Source organism: Rhineura floridana, chromosome 7 (assembly GCF_030035675.1).
Source record: "Rhineura floridana isolate rRhiFlo1 chromosome 7, rRhiFlo1.hap2, whole genome shotgun sequence".
NCBI lineage: Eukaryota > Metazoa > Chordata > Lepidosauria > Squamata > Rhineuridae > Rhineura > Rhineura floridana.
In genome coordinates, this window is record NC_084486.1 from 97,336,343 (window position 1) to 97,350,444 (window position 14,102).

Consider the following 14,102-nt stretch of genomic DNA (forward strand, 5'->3'; position numbering starts at 1 on the left):
TCAAATTTATACCCCACCTTTTCTCTCAAAAGCAGCCCAGGGAGGCATTCCAAGTCGACGTGCATAAAATCAGGCTACATGTCACCTGTAGCCTTGTGCAACAGGCTGTAGTTCAGGAGATCCAGCCTAAGTGTAGGCCTATTATTGCACTGAGGTATTTATAATGTGTGTTGCTTACTGGTGGGTAATAACATTTTAAAAAATCTTTTATCAGGGTGTATGTGTCAGCCAGCACAAACTGAAAGGTGACCTCAGTTCATCAGAAGGTGGATGGATTTGTGAATGTGATAGGAGGTGATTGATCAAACCGGGGAGAACTCTGGAAACAAAGGTCACATCCATACCATACTTTTAAAGCACACTGAATGCACATGGCTTCCCCAAAAGAATACTGGGAACCGTAAAGGTGCTGGGAATTGTAGCTCTGTGAGGGGTAAGTTACAGTTCCCAGGATTCTTTGGAGGGGAAGATGGTGTGGATGTGTCATGGCTGCTTTTGAAATTCCATTTCTACATCTTAAGACCTGTCTGTTAAGCAGCATTTCTCAAACCGTGGACCAGAGCCCACAAGTGGGCTGCAGCATTGTTTCCAGTGGGATGCAATGTGCCCCCAGCTGCCCCCCTTTCCTTCTCTAGAAGCTGGGTATGCCACATCTGGTTCTCTCCTCTCTTTCTGCTTCCACACCTGCACCAGTACAAGGGAAGGGGGAGACGGAGGAGGAGGCAGAGCAAGTGGTCAGAGAAGCACACTGTCACCAAGCATTCAAACTAACCACGGAGCTGCCATCTTGTGACTGGTGGGCCTCAGTAAATTGTCAACCCTCTCAAGTGGAAGGAAGTCTGAGGGTCACTGTACTAAGAACCGCTTCTCCCTTTAACTGCCTTTCACTCAAATGTATGCATTCATTTATTATTTACTTACATTTTTATCCTGCTTTTCAATCAATGCAGATTATAATTAGAATAACACAATCATATTATTTGATAAAGATTTTTACCTCATCTTATCACAAGTAGCTTCAAGACGGCTTATCATACCATTTATTTATTTATAAAAAAACAACCGCAATAAGGAACACCATACTTTGCCTAGTATACCTTAAAAAACAGTAAAGGCACCAGAGGTGCATGTCTGTAGAGGAAGTTTCAGAGTTTGGGTGGCACCTGGTAGCCACTTGCCTAACTTTCAACAGCAGGATCATCCGAAAGCAGGTTCATGTTGGAGCAGGTGGCCATTTAGGGTTAAGAACATAAACCTTAAGCCTTGCTAGATTGCACCAAAGGCTCATCTAGTCCAGCATCCTGTTCGTACGATGGCCAGTCAGAGGCCTATAGGAAGTCCTTAAGCAGTACGTGAGTGCAACAGTGCTCTCTCCATTGGAGATTCCCATCAACTGGTATTCAGTGGCATACTGCCACCAACAGTGGAGGGAGAACATAACCCATCATGGCAAGTAGCCGCTGATATCCTCCACGAACTTTCCTAATCTTTTAAAGTCACCCAAATTGGTGGTCATCACTACATCGTGCAAGAGTGAATTCCACAGCTTAATGATGCCATTCTTCAGTTTTTAAGGTTAGCACTAGCACCTTGCATAGATCCCCAAAATACACTTGTAGCTGGCGTGACTCTTTTAAACATTGGCGTGATATGCTCTGTGCAGTCAGTCTCGGTTAACAAACTTGCTGCTGCATTTTGCACCAGTAGCTGTTTCTGAATGCCCTTCAAAGGCACACCCGCATGAACTGCATTTTAGTAATCTAGCCTGGATGTGGAATACAACTCCTATCAGCCCTAGCCAGCATGGTCAACGGTCAGGGATTATGGAAATTGCTGTCCACCAGCATCTCAAGAGCAGCACATTGGCTACTCCTTTAGCAGAGCATGAATAACTGTGGCCAGATCATTTCTCTCCAAGAAGAAATGCAGCTGATGTACAAGATGAGGCTGATGAATGGCTCTACATGGCACAAACACCGCACAGGCATCCAACAGCAGAGATAGATTTAGGAGTACTTCAATGCTACAAAGTTTATCTTTAAGGAAGAGTAGAACACTATCAAGAACAAGCTGAATACCTCTTTCCTGGATTGGTTGACAGGCCATTAACCAATACCCCTTGTTTTGAATAAGCGTTAATTTATCAACCTTCAGCTAGCCCAGTAAGGACTCTGGGCACCTGATAAAACAATCCTAAATTCAGGGCCGCTGTTTCAGCACATTTGACTCCTACATTTGAGGCTTATGTTATGTTATGGTTTATTTCTAGGCCTCCTTTTGGCCAAAAAGGCCCCCAAGGTGGCTTATACACAAATAGAAAAACACAAATACAAAATACAAATAAAAACAATACAATTCACAAAAATTCAAGCCAACAAAATCCTAGCATTTCTAAAAAGCAACAACAGCTAAAAACCAAAAGCATTCATCTTCCTGGTAAAGGACAGTCCCCAGAAAAATGTCACTAAGAAAAGGGGTGAGGGGGCAAGGCAGGTGGAAAAGCTTGCCCCTTGATGGTCCCAGCAAACAGTTGTGCTGTCAATCTGCATGGTGAATTGCAACCACCACGGGACTACTAAGGGCTATATTTTTCAATATCCCCATAGCTCTCTAGCCAGGGAGTTGCCTGGTGCCAAGTCGGACCAACGAGTGGACCATCTAGCTCAGTTTTCTATATGCGAATGAGTTTGAAATGGGAGCTGTCCAGCCCTACCTGGATGTGTAGATGGGGATTAAGCCTGCTTTACTTTCGGACTTCCGGGAAGGGTGACTGACTTCCGGGAAGGGTGACTTCGCTTGTGCCTGCTTTTTGAGACGAGCTCTCGTCTCAGAAGAAGCTTTTTCAGTTTTAAAATCAGTCAGAACGTTCTTTTTGACTGGTAAAGATTTTCTCCCGGGCAGGGAGAAACGTAGAGATTAACCACAAAAGCCTGTTTTTGTTGGGAGGACTGGATTTCATTAATTTATGAGAGAAGGTTCAGCCAGCAATGCCGGACGGACTTCCAACAAGCTCTAACTGATTAAGCGACACGTTTATCTTTTCTTCAAAGAAAAACGGACTTTAACAGGCAAGCATCCTTCTTTCTATTTTTTTTCACTTGGTTTAAATCATTGCAGCAAAAAGAGATTTGTCAATGAATCAGCTATAAAGAATTTCTGGGTGAGTTATAACTCTTCTCTTTTATTCACGAAATTAAGGAGGAAAGAAATTGAAAAAGCCTATCTTTGTTTTTATTGCAAAAAGCTGGCCTGGAAGTGCATTCTAAAGATACAAACGGAAGAGGGATTTCTATTTCGAGGAGGGAAAAAAATAAATAAATTTGATTTATGAACTTTGGAGTATTATATGTCTGGGACTATTTTCTTTTTGGTCTATTTCATTTTGACGAATCTACTTGTTCACGACGCCACTAACTGTTTTGAAGCTGGGAACTAAATTTGTTTTGTATTCCTGAACATATAAGAGATAAGGCAGGCTGTACTGTCTACACTGTGATGTCATCAAGCCTGGAATATTAACCCAATTGTGGCTGAAATAATTTTTGTTTTTGTGGTTTTAAGAATGGCAATCAGGAAAGTGGCTGAGACCATGGAAGAATTATGTTTCAGAAAATAATGGATGAGATTGAGATAACGAAACAAACCCTGAGACAGGGTAGACAGGAGATGAAAATTGAATTTGGCAAAATGACGCAGGAGCTTAAAGAAATAGGGGATCTTGTGAGAGTGGGGATTGATGAGATTAGAGATGAGAAAAGAAAAATTAAAGGGAAGATACAAGCCCTGGAGATTGGAACAAAAGTGGAATTGGAAAAAGATCTGGAGTTTATGGATATTAGAAACAAAGTTTACTGTTTGGAATTCAACGTTGTCTCTGAAGAAATTAATGAAGATATTAGAGATAAAGTTATCAATGTCTTGGATAATTTTTTGGACTGGAGTGATGTGATGGGGCTTGACATGGAAAAAATCTATGGAATTAACTACAGATATGTGACAATGGAAAAATTCTTAAGAGATGAGCCAGTGCATTTTGTAAAAAAGAAGAGCAGAGATATGACTTTGCAGCAATGTTTCAGCAACATATTCAGAATTGATGGCAAGGAAATATTTGTGATAGAGGAAATTCCCATCAGACTCTTATTATATGACTATGGCTATGACAGCAAGATTAATATGGGATACTGATAATGGAAGAATGGATACTGAAATTACTGGACTGAACAGGACTATTGAAGATGGAAGATGGAATTAACATTGATAATGGAAGAATGGCTATTGAAATTATTGGACCTAACAGATTTGAACGAGATGGATTAATCGACATGTTTATTTGGAGAAAAATTGAAAGATATATCTCTCAAGGAACTGAAACCTCTCTTTGACTTTTTGTGGAAAGAATAAAGTAATGTTTATGAGATTTGATGATTAATTAAGATAACTACTGGAGGAAAGTGATTTTATAATATAATTTAGGAGACAGGATTGTTATATATTGTAGACTTATAACTGATCTGCGACAAATTGGAAGTCAACATTTTATTTTATTGTTTAATTATTTTTGTTTTGTTTTGTTTTTTGTCTTTGAAAATTTGAATAAAAATTAATGATAAAAAAAAGCCTGCTTTACTTTCGGACACTTTCTGTCCTCCTGATTATGCGTTACGGTACCAGCCTAGGCAGACAGAAAGCCCCAGTCTTGATGAGGCCTTAAAAACAAGTGCAAACATCAGTTAAGAATAGTTTCAGATGTGTGTCTATTTCACTGTTAAAGCACATTTAGAAAGAAAGAAAGAAAAAACCTAGAAAGTAGCAGACTGAACTCATCTCAGTAGTGAAATAATACAGACAACTACCCATTTGTATGCATGCATCTTGGGATATGCCAAAGGCATTTTGGCCTTCACAGAAATTCTGTAGTTTTATATTCTGAAGAATGACTACTCACTTCCTTCATTATTGATGTCTAATAGGTGGTGTTGTATCGTACAGTCTCAGGGTATGGTCTGACAGCACATGAGACCACCATCTTGCTAAAACTAAGCAGGTCTGAGTTTTGACAGTGCTTAGATTCAGGTGACCACGTGGAAATCACATGCTTGATTATGAAAGAAATAAACATATACACCCATGCCATCTTCTGGTGTATGGTAAAATTCTGCAGATTAGTTTTATTATATAGGGCAGCATATAGGGTTCCCCCCATCATATTATACTCATCACAGTTCTGTGAGGTAGGTTAGGATAGGACAGGAGTAGGGAATCTTTGGCCCTCCAAATGTTGTTATCTACAACTCCCATCAGCCTTAGCAAGCATCGCCAATGGCCAGGGCTGATGGGAGTTGTAGTTAAACACTATCTGGAGGGTCAGCAGTTCCCCATACCTGGGTTAGGAGGTAATGACTAGCCACCCAGTGAGCTTTCCAACTGAGTGGATATTTCAAACCTGGGATACCAGTCGTAGTATAATATTTTTTATCATTTACACCACACGGAATTTCAGATGATGCTAAAAAGTACATTTAATCAACATCAAGGCTGTAGTCCTATGCATTCTTATTAAAGTGTAAATCCAATTGAAATTGGTAGGATTTCCTTCAGAATATAGATGCATAGGAGTGCACCAAGGATGGAATTCTGTTTACTTTTGAATAAGCCCATTTAATTCAATAAGACTTTCTTCTGAATAAACATGCATATGATTATCAAACTGATAAATCCTGCTGTTCAAGCTGAGGTGGCCTCTCCCTTTCCAAACTGCCCCCTACAGAGCTACTCAAGAATTATCTTGCCCTAAGGGGAGGAAAAGACTAGCTTTCAAAAGATTCCCCAACCTACCCTGAAACTTGTCTTTGCTGTTTTATTCTCTTTTTAACTGATGCTTAAATATTTCTTTGTAAATGGCTTTGTAAGGTTTGCCTGAAAAGCAGTATCTTACTATCTCAAATAATTAAACAAAGGGAAATTCCTTCAGCTCTGTTTTCTAATCCTCTTTCCTGATGCTAAAGAAAATGGCAACTGACAAATCAACCGATGGGTTACTGTCTAGAAATGAGTATCTCACGTTAAGAATTAATTGGCCTACAAGGTAAGGAGCTTGGTAGGAGGCTAACTAGATGATCACGGAAACTAGAATAAAAATTCACTAATAGGCACACATACACACAAAAACCCTTGTTGTTGAAGAAAGCACACATAGTCAACAGATATTTCTATCAAACTTTAAAAAGCGGGGGAATTGAGCAGTTATAGTGAATGCACCAGGGAAGCAGGAGACCTGACCTCCTCTCTGAGATTTTGTACTGCCCTACAAATTGGTTAAAATGCAAACACCATTTGGGTTGGTCTTTCACAGTCCAATCCACTTCCTGTGTAGCTTGGAAGAATTTGGTAACATGTGCCTCTGAGCATATGGTGAGTGGTGGTGGCAACACCTGCAATCAGCCCAAATAACAGAAACAAGACATGTGCTGCACTGTACTGATCTTGTTTTAGCAGGGAGGAAGCAACAATATTAAGAGAGTTGATGTAGTTCAGATATTTACTTTATATACGTTTGATTTCCTTTGCATTTTTAGTGAAGTTTCCTATGCTAAATTATTTCTTTTGCTTCTGTTTCTGTGAATATGTAAAGTACAGCAACACTTTGCATAATTTACACTAAAAAAACCCAAAAACAATTGTGGAATAATTGCACTGACTATTCTGCAAAAAAAGTCTCCTGTGGACATGAGGAGGGTCTCAGTTTGCACAAGATGAAAACAGTGGGAGGTGAAATATATTCTAGCAAAATTCTGGTGTGCCTGTGTTTTTAATTGATCATACCCACCTTCCTTAAGTGGAGTAGTTTAAGCATAGCAGGCTGAAAACATGCATCTTGGGCAGGCCAAGTTTGTTTTTTCCAACAGCTAGATTCATTACTTAAGTAGCAACATATTGTAATCAGTATAATTTTACGTCAATGCTGCAGTTTCAGATTCAATGCACCCAAAATAGAAATAGAATATAACCTCCAGTTTGTAATACAAAAGGCTGTCTTCACCATCATATGACATTAACCAATAAAAAGGCTTTGAAATTAATAAAAATAAATTTGACACAGATTTCTAGGATGAATAATGAGAGAAATATAATTTTCTAGGTTAGATTCTCTGTAGAAACAGTAGTAACACAGGAAAGCAGCAAAGTAAGAAGACCACCAACATACAAAAAGATTATTTCTCCACCTTTGGAGATGCAGTCCTCATTGCAGGTTTTGCCACCACTCACCAAATGTTCAGAAGCATGTTACCAAATTCTTCCAAGCTACACAGGAAGTGGATTGGACTGTGAAAGACCAACCCAAATTGTGTTTGCATCTTTACAAATTTGTAGGGCAGTCCAATATCTCAGAGAAGAGGCCAGGTCTCCTGCTCCCCTGGTGCATTCACTATAGCTGCCCAATTTCCCTGCTTTTTAAAGTTTGATAGCTCTGTTGGCTATACTTACGTTCTTAAACAGCAAGTTGTTTTTTTTTGCCTATTAGTGAATTCCATTGCTTTTTAATCTGGGAGATAAGAAATTGGATGCTGTGCAAGTTTGCTGAGAATGGTTTGATTATTTGCATGCTTATTGAGTTCAATGGGATTTATTCTGCTGCAATCATGCTTAAGATAGGTGAAACTGACCATGGGGGGGGGAGGAAGGAGAGGGAGGGGGGGAGGAGAATGGGAGCAGGGGGAGAGGAGGGCAGGATTAATCATTTGCATGCTTATTAAGTTCAATGGGATTTATGCTTAGTGCCATCATGCTTAGGATAGGTGAAAACTGATGGGGAGGAAAGGGAAGGGGGAGGAGGCTAAGGGGGAGGAGGATGGGAGCAGGTGGGAGGGAGAGAGGAGGATGAGGGCAGGTTTGACATTTGCATACTTATTGAGTTCAATGGGATTTACTCCCATGCAATCATGCTTAGGATAAGTAAAACTGACCATGGGGGAGCAGGAGGGGGTGGGGAGAGGAGAGAAAGGAGGGAAGGGTGAGGGGAGGAGGAAGGGAGAGGGGCAGGAGGGAGGGGATAGGAGGGAGGAGGGGAAGGGGAGGTTTGATCATTTGCATTCTTACTGAGTTCAGTGGGGTTTAGTCCTGTTCATTCATGCTTAGGATAGGGGAAACTGACCACGGGGAAGGAGGCAGGAGGGGAGAGGAAGAGGAAGGAGAGCAGGGGGAAGAGGGAGGGAGGAATGAGGGCAGAAGGAAGGAATAGGGAGGGGGAGGAGGGGAGCAGGTGGGGGAGAGGAGGAGGAGGGCAGGTTTGATAATTTGATAATGCTGCCCTGGTCTCCCGCCGGGAGGGAGGGCGGGATATAACTCAAATAATGAATGAATGAATAAATAATAATTTGCATGCTTACTGAGTTCAATGCGATATACTCCTGTGCAATCATGATTAGGATAGGTGAAAGTGACCACAGGGGAGGAGGAGAAGGGGGAGGGATGGCTGTAGTGAGGAGGAGAAGGGGGAGGGATGGCTGTAGTGGGGAGGAGAGGAGGAATAGAGGAGGAGAGAGGAGGAAGGGAGGGGGAAGGAAGGGAGAGGGTAGAGTTGAGGGAGGGGGAAGAAAGATGGGGAGGGAAAAGAAAGGAGAGGGGGGGAGAGAAGGGAGACAGGGAAAATGAAGGGGGCAACAGGGAGGGAATAGGAGGGAGAAGGGGAGGGCAGGTTTGATCATTTGCATGCTTATTGAGTTCAGTGGGATTTTCTCATGTGCAATCATCCTCAGGGGAGGTGAAACTGACCTGGAGGAGGGGCAGGGAAGGGGAGAAAGGGAGAAGGGAAGAGGAGGGGAGGAAGGGTAGGGGTAGGGAGGAAGGTGGAGGGGAGGAGATTGGGTGGGTGGGCACTGGGCAGAGGGAAAGCCTCTTTCCTTTCCAAAGGTAAAACATTGTTAACGGTATCATTATTTTTCAGGGTTTCCCCCATCTTTTTATTCTACAGCATTCACATGTAGTTTCCCACCCAAATTTAAACCAAAGCTGCCCCTGGCCACATCCTGGGAAGCATAGTTTGTGAAGGGTGCTGTTAGGAGATGGCCTATTCCCCTCATGGAGCTATAGTCCCCAGAATTTTCTGGGAAGAGGGGCTGACTGTTAAACCACTCTGGCCACTGGAGCTCTGTCAGGAGAACAGGAGTCTCCTAATAACTCTCAGCACCCTTCACAAACTACACTTCCCACAATTCTTGAAGGGAAGCCATGACTGTTTAAAGTGGAATAAATGTCTGGTGTGGGTGTGGTCCCGATTAGCCAAGACAAACAGCCGTTAGAACACTGACAGTTGGTTCTTACTTGGCATTCCTGCACTATCATAAGATTCAAATGTTAATTTTCTTAAAATTAAATAAAAATCAGCCACACAATTTTTTAAACATTTTAACTGCGATGAAGATGAAGGTCAGAGTATGGGGCAATTAGCCGAACCAAACAGCTTGGCTAATTACAAGTACTCTGTGAGCATGGCTGGTTTTTAATCAATTTCAACAAATTATGAGACCACTGACAGAAAAAAGTCCAACAGGGGTCTGGATTTTTTTTGCTGGTGTTTCAGACTTTAAAGTCTGGATTTTCTCTGAGTATTTTGTGTATTACCATGAAAACTTAAAGGATTGTTAAGCAAGCATTTCTGAGTTCAGGAATATAGGTTTGTGAGATTTTGTTTTGAAATGAGCTTATGGGAAGCAGTAGAATGGCCTGGGGAGTATTTCCAATTTAACATGGCAGAATGTGAAAAATCCATACTAGCTATAGCATACAGCCACTCTTGCGGCCATATAATTATTAGATGGAAGGATACGTCCACTGTTTCTACCTCAAGTTGATTGCATGGACATTTTAGTATCCTGCTGTGTCCCTGTGATGAAATAATCTCAGGTGACTTATTAAACCTTCAGAAGCTAAATGGGAACTTCAAAGCTAAATAGTATGATACTGTCCAAGCATGACTTGGATGACAATATGTGCTCCTTAAAACAAGACTGAACATTACAGTGTGTGAGGGGGTGGTGGTTGCTGTTTACTTACCTCTCTGGTCTTTCTCCCCTAACTGCCACCTAAGGTTGCTTCCAGATGACTTGTTTATTGAGCATTCATCTTGATTTGTTTGCACAAGTTCACAGGGAGGTTAGACTGATTTGTTTATGGACAGGTTATACGATGTTGCATCAAACCAATGTTATCCCACACTTTCCAATGTATTTTCCTGTCATTTTCCTTATTATGAAAGTCTGATCTTTTGGGGAAGTTGGTTTGTTGTGCAAGAGCTCCCAATCAACTATGATTGTGCAACCTCCATTTGCCAGCATGTGATTAAATCTCACTGGGAAATAGCGACAGACTGGAAGTGCTCCTAAACTGCAATCCTAAACTTGCCTACTCAGAAGTAAGACCCACTGAAGTCTGTGGGGCTTACTCCCAGGTAAGTGGGGCTAAGCTTGCAGCCTTAGTAATCTCCTCTTATGTGGAATGCTCAGTAAGCTCCAGTCGGAAAGGTTTATTGTCATCGTGGTCATTAAAATAATTTTTCCTGGGGTTATCTTTTTAAGACTCTGGGAGACCAAACCAGATGCATATAACAGTATCCTGACTTTCACAACAAATTATTTAATGAAAAACAACTGTGGAAGGCTGCAACTGGGAGTGAGAAAATGGGGGCATAGGGCTGTTTAACTCTTTCCCCTCTGGCTCTTTTTGTGATCAAAATCATAGCCCCATTCCTCCAGCTGCATCTCCTTCAGTGGAGCTAAAAACTCATGGGGAGGGATAACCCTCAAGTGGAAAAGCAGCCATTCCTCTGCTTGCAATTGCAGCCCCTTCCCAGGCTGCTTTTCACTGTAAGAACAAAATTGCTGTATGGCAATTAGACCTGCCTGCCTTGTGATGCATCATTTGGGCCTGATTTGCTTCCTCTGGAGGATTTTATGTTCAACTGGACAATAATGTGTGGAATTCTGTATTGTCAGGGAGGCAAACTGATAAACTGAAGAAGATCCAGAAGGCAGTGACAAAGCTAAAAAAGGGTTTTAAGAATAAAACATACATGCAAATGTTCAAAGCAGGCAGACTTTTGTTAGAAGAAAAGCAAGAGAATGGAGCACAAGTACATCAAAGACTGATATGGAGATGGTGAAGGATGACCGTTCCCTATTTCTGCAGGTAGAGTGAGAGGTCATTGGTTTAAGTGGCAGGCTGGTGGTTTTATTATGAAGGGGAAGTTTGGATGGGAGGTACCGGAGAATCTGAGGAGGAGATAATTATAGCCCTAGCTTTAACCTGTGGTAAGATTGGGCTCAGAGAACTCTGTGAAAAAGGCAAAGAACTAGGTAGGGACAGGATTTTTCACAAGCCACTTTTAATGAATGAAAAATTTATTACAGTCATAAGACCAGCATAAATAAATAAACAGACATACAGTTCCAGTACCACTTGAAGTTAATTTGAATTTAAATAATCCAATCATTCAGTAAAAATTTTTAACTTTTAAACTTGAACTTAATACATAACAATTATTTAAGATACATATATTTATATTCCAATAGATCTAAAATGTACTAAATACATCGATTTTCTAGAGGGAAATTATTAGTCAATACTGAGGATCGTTTTTCTAATTGATATTACTGCTGTTGTATATTTTGCTACTAAGAATGTGATCCTCTGAGAACTATCATTCAGTAGGTAATCCAACCATGCCGTTTCAGGTTTAAGAAGAAAAGATTTTAGAAGTGGCATAATTATCTGTTGTCTTATGTGACAATAAAATGGGCATCGTAATAATACGTGTGCAATGGTCTCGATTTCACCTTCACCACAGGGACATAATCGGTCTGCATAAGGTGTTTTGTTAAAGCGACCTTCAAGCCAGACAGATGGAAGAATATTCAATCTCATCAAGGTAAATGCTTTTCTATATTTATATAAAGATAGATTAGAATAATATGGCATAGGGTCAAAGAATCTTGGATTATGCCTATATTTCATTGCTTGAGTTATGTGTAGTTGAAAATCTAAAGCCACTTTTAAGTCTATGTCACATCCCCTGGATGCTGAGCTTGGGTTATTTATATACTACATTTATAGATTTCCTTCTTGTGAAAGCACTAAAGGTGGTGTGCATCTTCTAACAATGTTTTGCAATTTAAGTCAAGGGGAAAGATGAAAATAAGCATTCAGATACCAGCTGTTTTATATTACCCTTGTTTTACTCCTAGTTTGCAAGTCTCCAACACTGATTTTCACCTATCTATCTATCTATCTATCTATCTATCTATCTATCTATCTATCTATCTATCTATCTATCTATCTATCTATCTATCTATCTATCTATCTATCTATCTATCTATCTATCTATCTATCTATCTATCTATCTATCTATCTATCTATCTATCTATCTATCTATCTATCTATCTATCTATCTATCTATCTATCTATCTATCTATCTATCTATCTATCTAATCATGAGATGACAGCACAAGAGGCCTTTCCTTGCACCTGTGTGGTCTGCCCACCCTCAGCTGAAATTAGACTTGAATGCCAAAAATGCCCCCCTTGCTGAGGTTAGGCTTCAAAGAATTCTAAGTGAGTGAGGGAATGCGGCATGACTCGGTAGGTGCCAGAGAACCAATAGAAAGCTTTCCCCACAGCTTAATTGTGGTGTGCATTGTGGAAGGAAGGGATATCTTCCTGGAAATTATAACTGGAGAGGGACGTTAACTCTTGCCTTTCCAACTGTATTATCTAGGAAGATTCCACCTCCCCACAAACCCACCAAAAAAATAATCTGGCTTGCAAAAAAAGCAAAAACACTTTCCCCCCAAGACTAATTGCAGGCAGGGAGGAGAGTTAATGGGCAGGCATGTGTGTAGTTGCTGTGTGTGCATGGCTGCTGTGTGTGCATTGTGGCCATTGCATGGTTTCTTCAGTGTGCGAATGTGCCCACAGACCCCAAAAGATTGACAACACACACACACACATCAATTTTATTAGGGCCACAGTTGTGCCATTTTTAAGGGTGAGTCAGCTGAATAGCAATTCACAATCATGAGAAATTGGGAAGGGAGTGGGAATAGCAGTTTTATGGCTTACTGTTAGAAAATGATTTGGAACTTGGCAGTGTAGTTTGAGGCCAGTTCATGCTAAATTTGGCATAAAAGGGATAAGAAATGACTTGTTTTGAAAGAGTTAAGCATGTCATGAGTGACTTTAGAAAGCTGTCAGGTGGTATGCATTTTTCTTCCATAGATTTCCCTTGAGTGATTTGGGGGTGAAGATTTCTCTGTGAAAAAGCAGTTAAGAGAAAAATCAACTCATTTGAAATGTGGTGTTGGAGGAGAGCTTTGAGGATACCATGGACCGCGAAAAAGACAAATAATTGGATGTTAGAACAAATTAAACCAGAACTATCACTAGAAGCTAAAATGATGAAACTGAGGTTATCATACTTTGGGCACATAATGAGAAGACATGATTCACTAGAAAAGACCATAATGCTGGGGAAAACAGAAGGGAGTAGAAAAAGAGGAAGACCAAACAAGAGATGGATTGATTCCATAAAGGAAGCCACAGACCTGAAGTTACAAGATCTGAACAGGGTGGCTCACCACTGATGCTCTTGGAGGTCACTGATTCATAGGGTCGCCATAAGTCATAATTGACTTCAAGGCACATAACAACAACAACAATTGTGTCTCTTGGGAAATTGTGTTAAATCAAGGAGAACACCTAGTATTTGCCATTATCTCTGAGTTGTGTGACATGTTTGTAGTTTTTATTGAAAAAGCATTTTTGTGGCCAAGTTTTCATGCATCTGCCACAAAACATATTTTTGACCCAGAGATTAAAAAAAAAACCTGGGAGATATCTATTTTAAGGACTAGTTATCATTTAACTTTGAGTGGCTAATATTTCATTCTACGGACACAGCATAATATGAAAATCAAGAGGCCAAGATCTCAGGGGCAGTGATCAAGATAAAAACAGATTTCAAGAATACTGAAAGGATGAGACAAGCTTTTGTTGGAAGAGGAGAGAGGAGAAAAGAGGGACACATCTCCATCCCTTTCAAGGGCTGT